The sequence below is a fragment of the Molossus molossus genome, unplaced genomic scaffold, assembly GCF_014108415.1.
Source record: "Molossus molossus isolate mMolMol1 unplaced genomic scaffold, mMolMol1.p scaffold_m16_p_22, whole genome shotgun sequence".
Classification (NCBI taxonomy): Eukaryota; Metazoa; Chordata; class Mammalia; order Chiroptera; family Molossidae; genus Molossus; species Molossus molossus.
Window position 1 is genome coordinate 20413080 of NW_023425358.1, and position 20256 is coordinate 20433335.

The window sequence follows — 20256 nt, forward strand, 5'->3', positions numbered from 1 at the left end:
GTAACCAGGCACTGGGACCCATCGCTTGGCTGTCTGTGTGAGGCCAGCCATCTCTGACCAGTGAGAGGATCCTTTAGTGTACAAGGAGCCCCACCTGTGTGAGTGGTTCATCCTACTCAGCACAGACATCTGTCTCAAGGCCACAGCATGGGACTAAATTCACGCAACCTGTACATGAGAACCCATGGATCTGCCCCAGAGAGCATCAGCACTGTTGAGCAGGTCATGAGAAACTACTAATTTACATTTTCCTGGCCTGAAGACAGCATGGCTGCTTATCCTTGGAAATCTGATGCCCATGTAATCACACTAACGAACTTTCCACGTGCATCTGCCTCTTAGTGTCAATGACAGAGAGTGAGCTGAGTCCGGGGCCGGGGGTGGGGAAAGGTTCCCACCACCAAAGAGCCATGGGGCCCAGAGGGGGCAAGGGCTATGTCTGCCTGGTTGACCCCCACATCCCAGAGCTGGGCACGCAGGAGGTGTTAAATAGAAACCTGTTGAATGAATATCCGGATGGCAGGAGAGAAAGGGATAGCAGAGTGTTTTGCGAACTGAAGAGCAGTGTGCAGGTGTGAGCAGTGAGGAGGATTAAGGTTCTTTGGGGTTAGGAGAAGACTCTGGGTTCAGGATTTTCCTTGTGCCCCACCCCCACACACACACTCTTGAGCTAATAAAGGAATCCAACTGGCGATCTCTCTATGACCTGCCTTGCCTCTTCCTCACCTTGGCCGCACAGTCCCTGCAAGGAATCTCTTTCACCCTGTAGACCTCTCTGGGTGCTCTCCCACCTTTTCCATCTGCAGTGAGGTGGGTGGGAGCCCAGTCCTGGGCAGGGCTCTGTGGGAAGAGACCCCAGTCCCTGCTGAGGTGGAATCTCATACTCTGCTCCACGTAAGGCAGACAGGCAACTTCGTGTCTTAGAGAAACAAGGGGCAGCCCCTTTCATTGAACTAACCAAGTTAGAGATGCTCTCCTCTTTCATGAGTCAAGCAGACTGGGAAGTCCCACTTTGCTATTTATCACCCCTGTGACCTTGATGTTATTAAACATCAACCTTCAGTTCTTAATCTGTAAAATGGGTTATTATACCTGTAAAGTGCTTAACATAGTGTCTGGACTACAGTGAGGTCATAAACATCAGCTATTATTGCCTGGCTATAAAAATGATCCACGCTTTTCCAGTGGCCATTCTCCTAGGGAGAAGGCCCATGGGCAGCATCTATGGCACCCAGCCAAAATGGCATGATCCTAAAGCACCACTTCTACAAGGACTGACAGTGGCGCATTGCCACATGGTTTAACCAGCTGGCGCGGAAGATCCGCAGACGCAAGGCCTGACAAGTTAAAACCCCCACATCGCCCTGCGTCCTGCATCCGGACCCATCTGACCCATAGTGAGATGCCCCACAGTGAGGAACCACACCAAAGTGCGAGCCAGCAGGGGCTTCAGTTTGGAGGAGTTAAGGGTGGTCGGCATCTACAAAAAGGTGGCTGGGACCATTGGGATCTCCGTGGATCCGAGAAGGCGGAACAAGTCCACTGAGCGGCTGAAGGAGTACCGCTTCAAGCTCAGACTCTTCCCCAGGAAGCCTTCGGCCCCTAAGGAGGGAGACAGTTCTGCTGAAGAACTCAAGTTGGCCACCCAGCTGACAGGATGTCATGCCCATATGGAATGTCTACAAGGAGAAAGCCAGGGTTATTACAGAGGAGGAGGAGAACTTCAAGGCTCTTGCCAGTCTTCACATGGCCCATGCCAATGCCCGGCTCTTTGGCATCTGGGCAAAAAGAGCCAAGGAAGCAGCAGGACAGGATGTTGAAAAGAAAAAAATAATGTGCTGTTGGCAACGTGTGATAAAAAATAAAAATGCACGCTGAAGGTAGAAAATCAAAAAGCTCTGTGGAGAAAAGCCACAAGTAGCAAAGAAACAATAAGCAGCCACCCTCCTCAAGATAACCTCGCCACTATGTCTGATGCCAGTGGCAACTCTTCCCTGCCCACTTGAATCTGCTGCCCAGAGTGGGGACTGCCTCCATTGTTGCAAATCTATAACCGCCGGGAGACCAGAACACCCACACAGGAGACCTTTCTGGAGCCAGGAGGGCAGCTGGGAACTCCTGTCCCTTGAAAGGCAGGTGGCCCATGATCCAGGCACACCAGGAGCCAGGCTAACATGACTGATGACCTGTTCCCTGCCGGTCAGGGTCCCTGGAGTCAGTCCCTGAACCCTGTCGCTCCAGGCCTGCAAGACCGAGTGAGCAGCCAGGCTAGCACAGCCAGCCACTGAAGTGCCACCTAGGGAAGGCCTGTCTCTAATGGCAACACCAGTAAGGTAAACTTGGCATAATGTGTTCAAAGTGAACAGGCTCAGAGTGAGGCATGAGCAAGGTGCAGGGATGAGGATTCTTTGTGGAGGCTGTTTTGGCTCTTCCAAAGCCTCTTTTATTCCTTTCCTAGCTCTGGGTCACTGCCCATGAAGCTGAGAGCTTGGCACATGCTCCTGAACATTCCATCTGGAAGACACTGAGGGCAGTAGACAGTCCTCCCTCGTGACCCATCATCCTCAGGAGGCAAAGCACCCCAAGCTGCTGGGGGCTTAGAGCCCTGACCCAGAATCAATTGGCAGAGGCTAATGCTGAGGGTCAGTGAGGCCAAGGAGGGCATTTCTGTCCTTTATTTTCTGGTTTCTATGTGCCTGGGCCATAGAAACTGCTGGGTGGGCAGGTCCTCAGCTTAGATGTTGGTTTGGCCACCAACAGGCTGTATGACTTTGAACAGACCCCTCTCTTCTCTGGGCCTTGGTGTTTGCTGCTGTGAAAGGCAAGGCCTCTAGCAGGCAGACCCACACTCCTCTACAGAGAAGGCAACCAGCTGTGGTGAACGCAGGCATGCACTCAACCCAGGGCCTCTGAGCCCGGGGGCTCCTCAGCAAGAAGCACTGTGAGAAGGGGAGAAAAAGGAAATGACCCTGCGACCACGTGTGCAACCCACCCCCCTGCACCCTGATTTGACAATTCAGCAGAACTGGTCATTTATGAAGAAGCCCTGGGAGCCAGGCCAGAGGCCAGAATCCACAGGACATGGTGTGATGAAGCAGAAAGCTGACTGAGTAACTGCACCAGCCGGGCAAACAGAACCCAGATCTGACACTTGAGAATCAGGACCCGAGGTGCTCAGGGCCAGAGTCGGGAGAAGGAAAGGGGGCTGCAGACAGTCTGCAGCGGGGAAGACTCAAGGGAGTCATTCACCAGCACCCTCTCCCCTCTGCACTGTTTCTTCCTCTGTCAGTCAGCGTGGAAACAGCTCCTAGGAAGACTGCACCCCCGCCCAGGTCCACCATCATCTCCATATCCGCACCTGCTGACCTGCAGTCACTGCCCACAGCTTGGAGGAACCTATCAGCAGGACCAGTGCAAACACCTCTAAAGACAGATGCTTCCAAAGCTTGAGGAAAAGATATCTGAAGTTGCTGTTGAGAAGGAAAATCAATCTGAAAATAATGAGGCCTCAGAAAAGTCCATGTTTGGGAAGGAAGCTGTGTAAGAGGAGCTTGGGCAGACAGATGAGGAGGAACTGAGCTGGACCTTTCTTTAAAAGGCTGGGAGAAAAGTCCATGGCCCGGCCTCCCTACAGCCCCAGCACTGACCATCTGCTTGCCCAGCCTCCTTCAGAGAACTGCTTTCTACTGGGCCAGCAAGCTTTAGTCTCAGGTTCTTGGCAATTACATTTCTTACTGTAAATTAGTAAATTGTGTTTTTAAAAAATTTTTCTAAAAGAAATGGAAATTAGAAATTCCAACATGTGATAGTATTTGTCAAGAAACTGAAGGTGAGCCCTGGACGGGTTGGTTAGAGCATCGTCCCCATATGCCAAGGTTGTGGGTTTAATCCCGGGTCAGGGTACATATAAAAATCAATCAATGAATGCATAAATAAGAGAAACAAGAAATTGATATCTGCCTGTCTGTCTCTCTCTCTCTAAAAAAAGAAAGAAATTAAAGGTGATTGTTCCTAAAAACTGAAGGGGGCTGTTCCAAACTGTCAAGTCCTGGTAACTAGGAGCTTGTGCCTGGCCACGAAATACTGCCTTAGGGAACCTTGGTGGTGGTGGTGGTTGGGGGTGGGGGATGAGGGACATGGTGGAGATGAGAGCCACTGTGAGGCCAGGGGAGAGAGGAGAGGGCCGAGATGGAGGGAAGAGGACCACTAGCTCACCTCAGGCTGTGCCAGTGGGCTTCTGCTCAAGTTGTGGGGACCCCTCTACTACTCAGAAGCTGCTCCCTGCACCCACAGGGAGGCTCCTCACAGCCTGAGCAGCAACACCAGGTCCTCAGAGCCAGGCTGGGACCCTCCCCTCAACTGCGGAAACACTTCATGTACAGACACTGCTCACATATGACACGGGGCTGAGGAAGAAACCTGGACACACCCAAAGATGTACACGCCATGCAACCTATGAGGGCATCAGAACATGATCCGGCAAAATCCAAAACCCCACAGTCAGGTGGGCTTGAATTACAACCAGACAGTCAGCAGCGATCCAACATCTTTGGGCCAAGTTTCCACCCAAGACCCATTACAGAAGCTTGGAGGGATTCCCTTTAAATAGGTCACCCTGTGGCTGAGAACTTTCTGGTGTCTTGGTACCAGGTCCATCCATGCTGTTAGGGGAGGGACTGATGAAGCATGTAGTGGGGGGCTGTGCTGAGGAATATCAAAGGCCATTTAGGACCTGAGGGCCTCAGGGCCTTGGAGTGGCTGTGTCCCACAGAAGGCCCCTTTTCTGGAGCAGGTGATTCTGAGGCAGAGACCCGGGCAACAGCAACAGCAACAGCCATAGCCCCCTTACAAGAGAAAGTCACTTTATAGTTCATTGAGCACTCTGCCCACATGCCCTCCTGAGGGTCATCACACCCTTGTGCTATGATTCCATTTCTTCTCCCCTTACATTTCAGGGATGCCCAGGTTATGTGAGGTGAGGTGCCTGTCTACAGTCATCTTGTGAGCAGCTCTGACTCTGGACTTAGGCTACTGGGGCCCTGAGAAAGGCTATGGGGGCAGTGGGCATATAATCCAGAAGATAAAAGAACAGCTTCTTTACAGTGATGAAAAAAACAACAACCTAGAATTATCTCTTTCATAAAAAATGCCCTTCAAAATAAAGCTGAAATAGAGCTGGCCCTGTGCAGAAACAGGAAGTGGGACCACAAACCTAGGTGCAGGCCAGCCGCAGGTCGGGACTAAGACGGAACTCTGAGCACCCTCACATCAGACCCTTGCCACTGCCCCAGGTTGACGCCTCCCGAGAAACACCCATTTAACTTGAAGTTTGCTGCAAAAGAGCTTAACAGGAATGCCAGGAAATGTGATGAAGAATAAAGGCTGAAAAGGCCAAGATTAAAAAGGCCATTCGGAAAGGCAATATAGAAATTGCAAGAATACATGCTGAAAATGCAATCCGCCAGAAAGCAATTCATTTCTTGAGAATGAGTGCTAGGGTTGATGCTGTGGCCACCACAGTTCAAACTGTAGTAACAATGGGCAAGTCCATGGCAGGTGTAGTTAAGTCTGTGGATGCTACATTGAGGAATATGAACCTTGAAAAGATTTCTGCCCTGATGGACAAATGTGGACACCAATTTGAAACACTGGACGTTCGAACAAATGGAAGACGCAATGAGTAGCACTACAACCCTAACACTGCCACCAAACCAAGTGGATATGCTACTTCAAGAAATGGCAGATAACACTGGCCTCGATGTCAGTGTGGAACTACCACAGGTCAGACAGGATCTGCTGGCACCAGTGTTGCTTCCAGGGAACAGGATGGACTATCAGAGATTTGCTTGTGTATAGGATCAAGTATAATTTAAAGAACTGGGTACACTGGTTAATGAGATGAGAAATTACTCTTGCTAAGTTTCTGTTGAACATATTTAACTTCCTTGGTACTTGACTATATGGTATGACCTTGATGTGGTAATCTTCCATTTTGTTCATAACTGATGCTCTGTCTTTTCTAGTTAAAGGGTAAGTTTGTTTATATTGGAACATCCTGGGGAGGAATAGAAGAGATCATTACTGACTAAAATAGCTATGAAATAGAGTTATCTTATTTTCCACTGGTGGGAATTGTGGCTTTTGTTCTTTTGAATTCAATACAACTTGTTAAATTGTGAATATGGCTTATTAAATCTAGAAATATACATGGCTCTGGTCTAAAAATAACTGTTCATAGTATTGTTTAATAACCGTATCAGATTTTTAAAAATATACTGTCCTTTGATAGACACCAACTTTTACTTTTAGATTTATTGATTACCTCATAAGTATAATAAAAAATTTAAATGCAAAGGTAAAATAAAGATACCTTTAGGCAAATAAAACCTGAGGAAATTGTGTCTACCTGACCTTTAATAAGAAATGTTAAAAGAAGTCCTTCAAGCTGAAAGAAAATGATACCAAATGGAAACTCAGCCAGACAAAAGAATAGAGTGCTAGAAAAGATAAGTATGTCAGTATATATAAAAGATGCGGTTTTTTTCATTTTAAAATTTCATTTAAAGATAACTGACTATGTAGAGCAATAAAATAGTGTAGTTTAGGGTTTATATCATCTTCAAAAGTAAAACAGGACCTAGCAGGAAGGGTGGGAAGTGGTGCAAGTACATCGCTGTGGTTCTTACATTGTAGCTGAGATGGTACATAACTTGAAGAAAGACTGTGATGAGCTAAAGATGTGTAATATAAACCCCAGAATAACCACTAAGAAAGATGTATAGTTATGAGCCAATAAAGGAAAGAACATTTAAATACTAAAAATAATACCACAGATGGCAGGAAATGAGAAAACACACACACCAAAAATAGATTAGACCAAACAAATAGCAAAATGGTATATTTTAACCCAACCATATCAATAATTACATTAACTTAAAATGGTCTCAATATTCTAATTAAAAGTCAGAGACTACAGACTAAATAAAAAATAATAACAATGGAAAAAAATTAAACTAAAAGCTTTCTTTTTCTTTTAGTGATCTAACATTGTTTTATTACAATTTAGAGCACACTTTACAGAAAAAGCTAGATTTCTTTGTCATTAGATGACAGGCTATTAAACTGTTAGAAAATCAACATTTATAATTATAAAGCATCTCTAGATGACTTATAACTGAAAAGAATCCAAGATAGGAGATTTCTACTGTAGGAGAAAGTTGAGTGTATTTTATCTTTCTGTCCAGTGCTCATAATAGTTTGATATCAGAAAAATGAAAATTAAGATTATACAGAAATATCATTTTAGGGCTATTAGACTTGCAAGAACATATGTTACAATACCCAGTGTTGGAGATTAATGATAATCAAAGGGAACTCACCCACTGCCAATGGCAGGATAAATCAGTAACCTTGGCAAACTTCTGTACATGTGTGCCTGGAAATGTGTACAATAATGTTCATAGCAGCAAAGTTCATTACTGCTAGCATCAGAAACATATCTAATGTCCACCAACAGAGAAGGGTAAATGAATTGTGATATAGTCACACAAAATATTGGAAGCAGTGGAAATGAATGAATAACAGCTACACCAACAGCATAGATAAATCTTAGAAACACAATGTTGAAAGAAAAAATCAAGTCCTAAAAAATGCACATGGTTTAATTTTTTTTTTTTAATCTTCACCTGAGGATCTTTTTCTATTTATCTTCAGACAGAGTGGGAGGGAAGGGGAGGGGGGGAGAGGGAGAGGGAGGAGGGGGGAGAGAGAGAAACATCAAAGACACATCCACTGGCAGCCTCCTGCATGACTCTAACCAGGGCCAGGGATGAACCACAATCAAGGCATGTGCCCTTGACCAAAGCTCTAACCGCTGAGCTAAACTGGCCAGGGTGTAGTTTAATTTTTATTTGAGCTAAAAGAAAAAACTAAACAATATACCCTCCAAACAAAATGACAGTGATAAAACTATATTTTTAAAAAAGCAACCACATGATAAACACCAAATTTAAGGATAGTGAGTCATAGGGGGAGAGGAAGGAAGGTATAGGAGATAAGGTACAGGATTAACATATTTTTATGCAAGTAACTGGTAACATTCTAGCTAATTCTTGAGTTCAGAGGTGTGTATGCAGATGTTTAGTACTGTAAAACCTAGATATAACAGACAAATTCTGGTGAGTGGGTGTCCGCAAACGTCTGCTATATAATAAAGTAGGTTTTCCGAATGCTTATGTTAAAAATTGACAAATTAGCCCTGGCCGGTTTGGCTCAGCGGTTAGTGCGTCAGCCTGCGGTCCTGAGAGACCCAGGTTCGGTTCCCGCTAAGGGCATGTACCTCGGTTGCATTTTGTCCCCGGCCCTGGTTGGTCGTACGGGTGGGTCGATGTTTCTCTCTCTCTCCCTCCCTCCGACTCTATCTGAACAAAAAATGAAAAGGTGTCCTTCGATGAGGATTAAAAAAATAAATAAATAAATAAATAAAAATTGACAAATTAGTAAATTTACCTCTTTTTTTTTTTTCTTTATTGCTTTGAGAGAGAGAGGGAGAGAGAGAGAGAGAGAGAAACATTGATGAGAGAGAACAATTGGCTGCCTCCTGCATGCCCTCCACTGGGGATTGGGCCCACAACCTGGGCATGTGCCCTGACCGGGAATTGAACCCGTGATCTCTTGGTACATGGATCAACACTCAACCAGTTAGCCACACTGGCCTGGCTACCTGTTTTTACTTATGTAGACACATTCATGTAATTAAAATTAAGTGTGTATGAAAAGTTTAATTTCACATAAAAGTTTTCTATATGTATTACTGTAATTTTAAATTTATACTGAATAGGTCTAATAAATGGGTACATTCACCAGTCACCTCAAGTAAACAAATGCACAGGGCTGGGGTGTAGCTTAGTGCACATGGGAACATCCGCCAGCAAGAGTTAAAACTGCTGCAGAGCCCTAGCCGCTTTGGCTCAGTGGTTAGAGCATCAGCCTGTGGATCTGAGAGTTCTGGGTTCTGTTCCCGCTAAGGGCACGTACTTCCGTTGCAGTTTGTCCCCGGCCCTGGTTGGGGTTGTGTGGGTGGCAACCAGTCGATGTGTCTCTTTCACATCGATGTTTTTCTTTCTTCCTCCTTTTATCCCTCTCGCTCTGAGGATAAATGCAAAAATGTCCTCGGGTGAGAATTAAAAAAAAAACCAAAAAACAAAAACAAAACTGCTGCAGAAAGTCACACCAGGAGACAACAGAACCAATTACCATGTGAGATGCCGTGTGATCACATGCTAATCATTCCCTGAACATTGTTTACCAGCGGTGACTCAGATTTAAATACGTAGACTATAGTTGTAGATATGTAATATTTATTTATGTCGGTAAAATTACTACAGTGTTTTTTCCAGCATATAGACTATTCACTAAAATTTGTTTAAAATAATAGTGAGTTAATAACAAAAAATCCCATTAATTTAATTATAAGCAAATCTTGGTTAAAAGCATTTTAAAATGAACAAGGTGTTAATTTAGTTTATTTATGACATTCTAAGAGGACATTCTGTCCATCAAATTCGAAGTCTGTTAAATCAAGGGCCACAAAATAGAGAGTTTGCTGTATTTTTATGCTCTCTAGGTAATATTTTTTAAATGTACATAATCTCTCTCTAGCATGTGTCCTTTCATGATGAGGATGGTGCACTCATGCTGCGTGCTTTTCTGCATTCAGTACCATCCAGTGATATTTCTCCAGTTCAGTCAAGTATTCATCCTTTCTAAAAATTTACCAATATTTCATACATATCAAATTCAAATGGATCTTCTTACATTAGGGGTGAACAAAATTACAATCAAATACCACTTTCTTAGCTTTATAAAATAATACTAAAGAGTATTAGGAAAAAGCACCAGAGGGCTTAAAAAATACCAGGATAGCGTTGGCATTTAAAAAGTAGAGTGGTAAGTCACAATGAGACACCATTATTCTTCCTTCAGAATGACAAAAATACAAAAAAAGACTGACAACAGCAAGTGTTGATGAGGATATGGAGCAGCCTGAACTCTCCTGCAGTGTTGGTGGGAGTGTAAAATGATACAACTATTCGGGGAAACTGTTTAAATTTCTTACAAAAGAAAACATAAGACCTATCCTTTAACCCAGCATTTCCATTCTTTGGTATTTAACCCAAGAGAAATGAAAGCAAATGTCAGCAAAAAGACTTGCAGTACAATGCCCAGAGCAACTTTATTTCTAATAGCTTCCACACTGGAAACAGCCCAGATGGCCATCAACAGGAGAATGGATGAAATATGATATATTCATACAGTGAAATACTTAAGCAATAAAAAGAACAAACTTATGAAGCATACAATAATATGCATGAACCTCTAAAACATTATGCTGCTTGAAAAAAGACTAATGTTAGAGAATATATATTGCATAATTCCATTTATATCGAGTTCTAGGACAGGCAAAATTAATCCATGGTGAAATAAATCAGAAAAACAGTAAAGTCTGGGGGTGGGGTGGGGACTGGCTGAGAAAGGGCCTAAAAAACCCTGGGGTGGCAGACCTGTCCTATATCTTGACAGGGTCTGGGTTACACAGGTGTACACAATTACCAGAACTCAGATGATGGTCCACATAAGATTAGTACAATCCATGATATGAAACTTTTACCTAAAAAAGTAAACAAATATTAAACTCTAATGATATACATGTTGAAGTGTTCAGAAGAAGTAAAGTGTACTGATGTCTGCAATTACTGTGAAAAGTATTTAAAAAACCAAGATGAACTGATGGATGGATAGCAGGATAGACAGAAGAATGGATAGACAGGTGATGAAGTAAATATAATAATAGGTTAATAGTAGAACTAGGTAATAGGAATATAGGTATTAATTGTACAGTTCCTTCAACTCCTCTCTAAGTTACAATTTTTCATAATAAAGTGTTGGGGGGGCACTGATCAGTGAAGACTTGCCCTACCACAGAAAGCACACTTTCCAACTACAATAATCACATCAATGTGGTTCGGATGCAACACTAGACAAAAACAGAAAATGACAAAGAAGTCACAGACCTGCAAGAGGCTAATGAATAGATGGAAAAAATTCAACCCTACTAGGAATCAAAGATATGCCCATTAAATAATGGGATAACATTTTCAACTCTCAACTCATTTCAAAATGCTATTAAATGCATTGCATACATATGGAGACTAGTGGCTGGGTTTGGGTCTACTTACTAAGGTTATGACCCACAAAGTCAGTCTGTCTGAGTCTCAGCTCCCACAGCTGAAAAATGAGGTGGGGGCCCTGGCTGGTTTGTCTCCAAGGTTAGAGCGTTGGCCTGCAGACCAAGGAGTAGTGGGTTTGATTCCGGTCAAGGGCACATACATAGGTTGCAGTTCATTCCTGGCCCTGGTTGGGGTCATGCAGGAGACAACCAGATGTGTCCCTCTCACGTCAATGTTTCTCCTCCCCCCTCTCCCCCCCCCCCGCCCCGACTCTATCTGAACAAAAATGGAAAAATATCCTCAAGTGAGGATTTAAAAAAAAATAAGGTGGGGGGACCGCAAATCATGTAGGGCTCAGGGTGAAAGAGATCAAAGGGATTGATAGATCAATCATATACATAGGCACATGACACAGTTTCTCAATGCACAGTAGCTATTATTCAATGCAAAGCAGCAATAGAATTATAGGTCCTTTTAATTTTCTTCTAAATGCTTTTTCTTTACTAAATTTCCTACAATGAGCATGAATTATCTTTGTAATCTAGGAAAAATGTCAAATTATTTCAACAGCCAAATGGCAATGAGTGGGCATTGAATGCTTGGATCTCTAACTCAGCAGTGGACCTAGCTGTGTCCCCCTGTGTGACTGTAACAGCCTGGCATTCTATGGTATGGTTGCATGATTTCCCTTGTCAGGTCAATGTGCAAACTCTCACACTGACACCTTCTTGATTCAAACTTTGAAAAATATGGAATAAACCACAAGTGTAAGGCCACATTTCCCATGAGAGTAAGAGCTAAATCAAGCCAAGGGCCATTAAAAAAAAAACTCCAAACTCCAAGCAATTCATGGGGAGAAACTCCTAGAATGCGGCTCCCACTGCTGCTGCAGCCGGCTGGGCAGTCAGCCCCAGGTCCCCTGCAGAAAGCCACCACCCAAAACCTGCACCAGGGTCATCTCCATGCCTTCTATGGAAACCCACCTAGTTCATTCAGAATGGCACCATGTTCCAGAGCCCCCTGAAAAGTTAACACTCCCGAGGAACCTCTGCTGTTTGGGAGGGAATAGGGGACAGTGATGAGGGAGACAGCCTGGCATTTCCAATTAACAGCAAGTGCAAACAGCCCTTTCTGATGACGTCAGCGGTTGTCTGTAGCTGCTTGAGTTACCAACTCCTCACAATACAAGCAAAAGCTCCTCCTAGCCCTGGGCTGGCAAGGAGAAGGTTTGGGGAGGGGAAGGGAAGAGAAAAGTGGGTGAGGCAAAAGTGAAATATTCAGGGCAGTGAGATGCTTCCTGTTCTCTCTGGCCCAAGTAAGCAAAGAGGAGCAGAAGGGCCAACTCTCTGCCAGAAAGAGCCGCTAGGGGTCAAGGTGAGGGGAACATGGGCACAGAAATGGCCATGGAGGAAAAAACGAACTCCAGGGTTGAGAAAACCAGGCAGGGTGCACAGACAACACAGGTGAAGGGCAGCAGGAGCATGGGATTCAGGCCGCCCCACATCCGAAGCCAGCCCATGCCTGGATCTGAGTGGCCTTTGGGAAAGCTAAAAAGTGGACTGAGCCCAGTCAGGCAGCCACTTCCCAACTGTCCACTTCCAACCAGATGACTAGGGCGGGTGTGTGTGTGTGTGTGTGTGTGTGTGTGTGTGTGTGTGTCCATCACAGGCATGTGACCCATGCAGTCACATGGGGCTGAAGTCAGAAGGGCCCCACACTTGGTTTAATACTCATCTGCCTCTGTCTTGAAACCCTTAATAATTTTTTAACCAGGAACCTTGCGGATCCTGCTAGGGAATGACAGTTCCAGGGACCACTTATCTGAACTGCACTCAGCAAGCAAAGTGGAGCAGTGCTGGGGTTCCAAGAAGTTCTAGTAGGCTTGGGTTCCGCCCATATCCAACAAAAGCCAACATTGATAATGCTTCTCTTTGGGTTTCCACAAGGACAGGAGAAGATGCAGCTGATGGGTGATGGAAGGGTAACAGATAATAACTGAACTTGTGGGGAAAATTTGTCCTTTTTAATTAGTCAAATACAAGTTAAAACACTAACAAGGCACAACTTTATGCCTGCTCAAAAAACACTCTCAGGATATTAGAATTCTAATGCAGGGGAGGTGTCCACACCCAGCCCCCAGAGAATCATAGACCAGAACACTTTGGCCAAAGGGCAATAGGTACCACAGGGAAGAAGTCATATCCTTTGACTCAGTGATCACACTCTTGAGAATCTGTCCCAGAAAGAAACACCAAAGAAAAATTTTACATGCCAAAGATGCTTAGGCAGCAAGCAGTTTGGTTCTGACAATCTATGAAGAACCAAAATGACTAACAGAAGGAAAAGGCATTCCACAGCTGTTCAATGGATACATAGTAAGCCTGCGATAATGTGGGAAAGTGCTTAAGATGTACAGTCATGTGAAAATGGCAAGTTTTTGTACCCCAATGATGTACGAAGGATGCTCACATAAAGGAAAAATACTGACGAAAACAGAGGCCTAAAAACAGTGAAACAAGGGGTAATGGAGCTATGATCTTGAACATCTAGAATTGTTGCCTTAATGGTAAATAACCTTTAAAAATAATGAATGTATGGGGGGCAGAATATTGGCCCAGAAGAACCTCAGAGTTTGGCCAAGAACCAAGTGTGTGCATATTTGTATGTGTGTGTGTGTGTGTGTGCGCGCACACACACACAGGCTTGAGTTGGGGGTAGATGAGGAGTGGGTTTGGGGTGGGAATTTCATCAGGGAGATGAGCAGCTGCCAAATGATTAATAATCTCACAGTCATGCTCCAGGGAACCCCACCTCATACAAACTGTTCTGCTTCTGATATAAAACTTTCCTGGGGGCTTGGCCGGTTCTCAGTTCTAGCCTCTAAGGAAAAACATCTGTCCTCTAACCAGCGCCCACCTACAGCCAGAAGGACGCTGGGCATGCCAGGCCACAGAGGACTGCCAGGTGGGGTTTTGTTCCCTGAATTTGTGGCCTCATTCCACCTCACCACACCACCCAGCCTGAACAGCTACTATTTCTGAAGATGTGCGTCAGGCATCATTATTCAACACACACGTCAGAGGGAAGCAGTACATAAAAGGAAACTTATCTCTGGCAGCTTCAAGCCCATAACTTCATCTTTATTCGTATTGCTCATCTATTTGATCAGATGCTGCTGCCAGTCTGAACTGACTGGCACTTTACAGGAAAACGAGGTGCCAGGGGAATGACTCATGTCCGCAGAGGGCAGTGCTGCGTGATGTATGACATTCTTTGGTGGGGTCAGAGGAAGATGAACCTAGAGCAAATCTGTCTGTCAGTCCTGGGCAGGAGGGGCCTAGGGCTCAAGCCTGACTCCATACTGCTAAACTCAGGCTGCCCCTTTCTCCACAGTGGCTCAGAGACTCCTCTCCCCATCCTGCTGACCACCCTGAGGCCTCCCCATAGGCTTCCTAGGGCCTCTCCATGTCCTGCTCCCACTTTGGTCTGTGCTAGGCCCCCTGCAGGGTCACTTCTCTTAGCTTGGCACATGAGCAACTCTCTCTCACTTTGCCTAGAGGCGACAGAGGTCACTGATAATCCTTAAGACCCACCAAACACCCTCCAGATAAATGTTTCTATTAATAGGGCTGTAGCATTGGTTGAGCAGGTTTCACACTCCACAACCCTAGGGGGCACCTCTCACAAGAGACACTCTAGTTTTTTTGTTTTTTTTTAACACACAACATGTGCCCAGCAAATGAAAGAAAAGAACATTGCCCTGACAAAGTCAGTATATTACAACAGTTTCAGGATAGGTGGAAGTAAAAGGTCTTGAGGAGGAATGCCCTTTTCTAAAGATGGGCACCAACTGGGCCCATTAAGCCCTGCACACCAGCCTGTGAACAAATGAACAGGGATCCCTACAGATCCCTGGCCAGGGCAGCCCAGCGCCTGTCACAGCCTCATCATCACCCACACTAATGCCCTCCTCACTGGTATGCTCCTCACTGGCACACTGTTGCTCAAGGTAACGGCTGAGAATGCACGACTAGTTATTCTCTGTTGTCCCTGAGGCAAAGGTCACTCCTGATCATGACCTTCTTTCCTCTCTGGACCCTCACAATCCAGCACAGTGTTCCACTCACCACTCAGAGGCTCAGAGTTGGCGCAGACATGAAGCCTGCTTGCTGAGGTGAGCTACAGCACAGCTAATCCAAAGCCTTGGGGGAGGCCTGTTCTGCCCACCTCTCCCTCCCCTCCTCCCCTCTTCCCTTCTCCTGCCTTTAGCTCTCCACTCTCCCTACCTGTTGGCCTGCCCCTAACAAAAGTGACACCCGTACGTGTGCATGTGCATGGTCCTCGGTGCCTCCAACATGCTGCTCCTTCAACTAGGACACCCTTGCATGTAGCCCACCCAACCCACCCCTTTGGGTACTTGTCCACCGAGGGATCTCTGTGCTGTATGCCACGCACACCTCTGTGCCCCTGGGAGCACATCTCCTCAGAGCGCATGGACTCCTGCGCACCGCAGGTTGTATGTGCATTCTCAAATTTTCACTCCAAGGTGTGACCAGCAACTCCTTGGCCCTGAGTTTGGCCAGCCAGAGTCATGCCCCATCATCTGTTAACTGGTGTGTGGAGATCAGAAGGATGCTGGCCAGGCTCTAGCCCCTCTGGGTTCCTGTCACCCATCTGTTGATGCTATGAGGCCTACACAGCTGCTGGGACAGTTCTTAGCACAGATTGAATGACTAGCCAGATTTTCTGCTAAACAGATGACACTAATTCTTCTGTCTTCTCTTACCACTTACTGCTCTTCACTATGACTCAAAAGCATAAAAATAATTGAAACTTTCCACTGGTATTTAGCTTCTTTCAACAAGAAATCCCCCCAAATCACCACACTCAACAAAACTCAGGTTCTTCCCCAGAAACTAAGCCCCCCACCCCCCGCCACCACCAGCCCACCCACTGTGCCCACTGTGGCCTCCACTCAGGCCAGGCTCCTTGGGAGGCCAGCATATTTTCAGTCTATAGCCTCCCCTGCTGGCCTTCCCTCCCCTTGCCCCTCAATTCTATTATCATCATATGGTCAGTGCCGGCAGAGCGCACAGGCTCTGGTCCTACTTCTTCTGCCTGTGTGATCTTAGGAAAGTCACTTCTCTTTTCCTTTAGCCTCAATTTCCCCATCTGTAGAATGACATGGCTAATAATCAGTTTATTGACTACCACTAATACAGCCCCCTTATGTGTACCAAGGGCTTCCCATTTCTCCTTTTATTTCATGCTCCAAGGCACCTCACTCCACCAGATGGGAATGCTGAAGGGGCCTCTCCCACATCACCCCCAGGTCTCATTTGGCTTTGATATCTATACTTGTACCATGCACAAGATGCCACAGTTGCCTGGCAAGTTGGCTCAGTGAAACTGTCCTTCTCAACCTGTGTGAAAATTATAGCAGTAAAACACTGCTCCCTGACAGATAATCTCCTTGTGAAATAATATGTGTGCACATAAGTATAGTGGGAGAGATCCACAAAAAAATAATAATATTAATGTGCAGTTACCATGTGCCAGGAAGAGGCAGGGGGCTTTTAATTTTTTTTTTTCTAATCCTCACCTGAGGATATTTCTCCATTTATCTCAGATAGAGGGGGAGGAAGGGAGAGAGGGAAGGAGGGAGAGAGAGAAACATCAATGTGAAAGAGACACATCGACTGGCAACTTCCCACACGACCCTGACCAAGGCAGGGGATGAACCGCAACCGAGGTATGTGCCCTTGACTGGAATTGAAACCTGTGACTCATTGGTCCACAGGCCGACACTCCACTGCTGAGCCAAACCGGCCAGTGCAGTAGAAGTCTTTTATACATTACTGCTGTCAGGTTCATTCACCAGGTAAAACTTTTACCTATAGAATCCTACAGGCAAGCAGACAGAGGCTCCACCAGGTGACATGTCTGTAAGAGAATGTTCTACTTCCATGTATCACACCAAGTAACAGTGAACTCTCCTGGGGCCAGATGTCCTTCTCCTCCCTAGGGGCAGGAAGGACATCAACAAGGTAGGTGCTACTCTGAAGCCTCCTTACCATAAGCCACACACCACCTCCAGAGCTGGCAGAGCTCAAGTTCCTTCCTGCCCACCTGTTCTTCATGATCCAGCCCACAACTGTGGCCCACTACCACCTCTCACCTGTCATGAGGCCCTGACACCTCACTCAAACCTAACTGAGCACCTGTCTGTCCCCATCCTCTACCTGTCTTCTCATCCTCATCCTCTAACACCCAGTTGGGTGTCACCTCCTCCAGGAAGCGCTTCATGATGCCCAGGTTTACCTAAGAGCCTCTACCTCCCCCATCTCTGTTCCAGGGGAGCTATTCACTATAGTTGTACCAGAGACAGGAGGCAGGACAGACTCCACCCATTGCTCCAATCCTGAGTCGGGAGAGTCCCCATGAATCAGGAGAAAACAGGAGCCTAAGGATCGCAGCTGGAAGGGGAAAAACACCAGCCGAGCATGTACTTGCTGTTGGCCTCAGATGGCCCTCTGTTCATTTCTATGCTGGTAGGTTGGTTATGAAATAGCAATTATGCAAAAGAGCTGAGTGCTGGGTGGGGCGGAGGCACATCACAGGCACAGGTGAAACCCAGCCTCCACCTGTGGGAGCATACAGCCTCAGAGGAGAGAACTTGCATTCAATAACCAGGGCCGCTGCAGAAGGGAGCTCAGGAGACGTCTGAGGAAAGGGGTCACCGCCGGCCTTAGGTAGGAAAAGCTTCAGGAGGAACTGAAAAGGACACTGGGCCTGCAATGATGAATTTGATTAAAATGTGAGGGATAGGCAAGGACTTTTGGCCAAGTGGGCAGAGCAGAGTGAGGCTGCACTGTGATGCCAGGCCCAGTGAGGTGGCAGATGGTAATCCCCTGGGCACTACGAGGCTATTCTGCACAAGCATGGGAGGTGATTTGAGCAGAGAGCCAGTCTCTCACTTTAGGCTGTAGTCCTTCCTCCCAAGGACCCCAGCAGACGCCAACAGCAGGAAATGCAATAGCAGATACCGTGGCAGGCCATCCCCAAAAGGATCCTACCTATAACTTTTTGAAGGACCCTACAGCCTATGGCAAGTCTTACTGATGTTCCATGAGGCTTCTTCTCTGAGAATGGTGCCTGTCATAAGCCTCAAGGATGAAAAAAACACACAAACAAAAACAAAACCCTAAAAACAACAGGCCCTCAGAACATTCAAGTGTGTGGCACCCACATCCCTAACCCCCTCCTGTCTCTCTGCCAGGCTCATTTCAGCAATCTACATAACAAAAAGTACTGCCCATCAGAAGATGGAGGCTGGCTGGTGGCACGAAGGAGTGGTGAACTTAGCAGGGTTGCTCAAGACCACCTGGCCTTGACCTCTGGAAAGGCCAGGGTGAGAGGGCCCCTATTTTCTTCAGCTTCAGAGCCTTACATTCTGACCAGAAAAGATGCAGAGGTCCTATACTCATCTGTGCGCACATGCATGTACATGTACATACACACACACACACACACAACGCAAAGGAGTGAGTGGTCAAGGGCTGAATTCAGAGCTTACAAGAGACCCTCAACGGGCATTTCCCCATTTGTGGCACCTGGCCCTATTTGAAGCATAGAGAGAGACACATACAGAGATAGGTAGGTAGGTAGACAGACTGATTAATTAGTATGTATAGACACACATATTACCTCATTTCAACCTCCCAGCCAGGTAAGGAGGCTTAACACAGATGAGAAAATTGAGCTCAAAAAGGCTAGGGAACTAGCTAAGGTCAGGCATGGTGGAGGAACAATCTGAACATGCCTGCTGAGGAGCAGCATCCTACCAACAGAACTGTCCCCAGAGCTCCTTTCCATGTGTCCAAGTCTGAGAGCAGGGTGGAGGCCAGTCCTCAACCCACTTCCCCCTTCATTTACGGGGTGGGGGCAACTGAGGCCCACAGAGGGGCAGAGATTTGCTCATGGCCACACAGCCACACAGCTGTAAGGACAAGAAGCCAGGTTCCCGAATGTCCCAGCTATGCTGAAGAACCCCCAGAGTAAGAGCCCATGTGATAAACTCCGTAAGCCCTGATGCTGTCCTGCCACTGAAATGGTCACTGGCTGGACCTTAGTCCCCAGGCGCCCAGGGCAGGCTCCAAGCCCAGGTCCCTTCCAATCTGCACAGAAAAAGGCTCAGGAGTGTGATACAGTCTCACTGTTCTGAGGGGAAATTTGTCTGGAGTGACCTCTCATTTCAATACCTTTCAATGTGTCTGAAAAAAGGAGGCCACTCTATTTGCATGCTGTGGCAGGACCCCCATTCCTGCCACACCACAGTGTACGGGGCCAGGAGGCTCGCACCTTCCAAAGCTGACAGCTAGTCAGGTCTCCCACAGCCCCCATCTCTGCCTCTCTCAGTCCTCTCTCTTTAGCTGGCAATGTTCATAGGCATGTCCTGCCTGAGTGTTTAAAAAATGTATTTTGGCCAACATTTAAAAACTGAGAGATTTCCAGTTTCTCCTGAAAACTCCTAGGCCTATCTTCACACAGGGCACCCAAGGGAGACACTGTAATTTGCCCTTGGGGCCTCTGACACGAAGGCGGAGTCCTTGCTACTACTGATCACTGCACTGGCTCCTGGGCCTCCTCCTGCCAGCACAGCTAGCTCTGCTCCAGACCCTGTTCTAAGTACCATGCCCAATACATCGCATGCCCTATTCCCTCATCCCCAGACCGACTGTGCAGAGTTGCACAGCGATAGGAGAGGTAGGAAGGAATGCCTGGCCAGGAGGGTCTGGCAATCAAATTGGTTACCATGGTACCATCTTGAGGTGCACCTGCTTTAGTCACACCTGACAAAGGTGAGCATCCCTCCCCCAACCAGGCAGAAAACAAGTAGATACCAAGCCTGATGCTTCTTGTTATCAGCAAATCTTCTAGAGAATGACAATCAAGAAAATCATCAGGAAAGCCAACTGAAGAAAAATAATTTAACACCTATCTGATGATACATACTTTTTTTCTAACT

The 20256-nt window shown here is 46.3% G+C and overlaps 1 protein-coding gene and 1 pseudogene across 2 annotated transcripts in view; one reads left to right on the forward strand and one right to left on the reverse strand.

Moving 5' to 3' along the window:
* The window catches only part of OSBP2 (oxysterol binding protein 2), a 163969-nt gene that overhangs the window by 44784 nt on the left and 98929 nt on the right, over positions 1-20256 (reverse strand). The gene's annotated exons all lie outside the window — the stretch shown is intronic.
* Positions 1225-14415, forward strand: LOC118640297 (annotated as a pseudogene).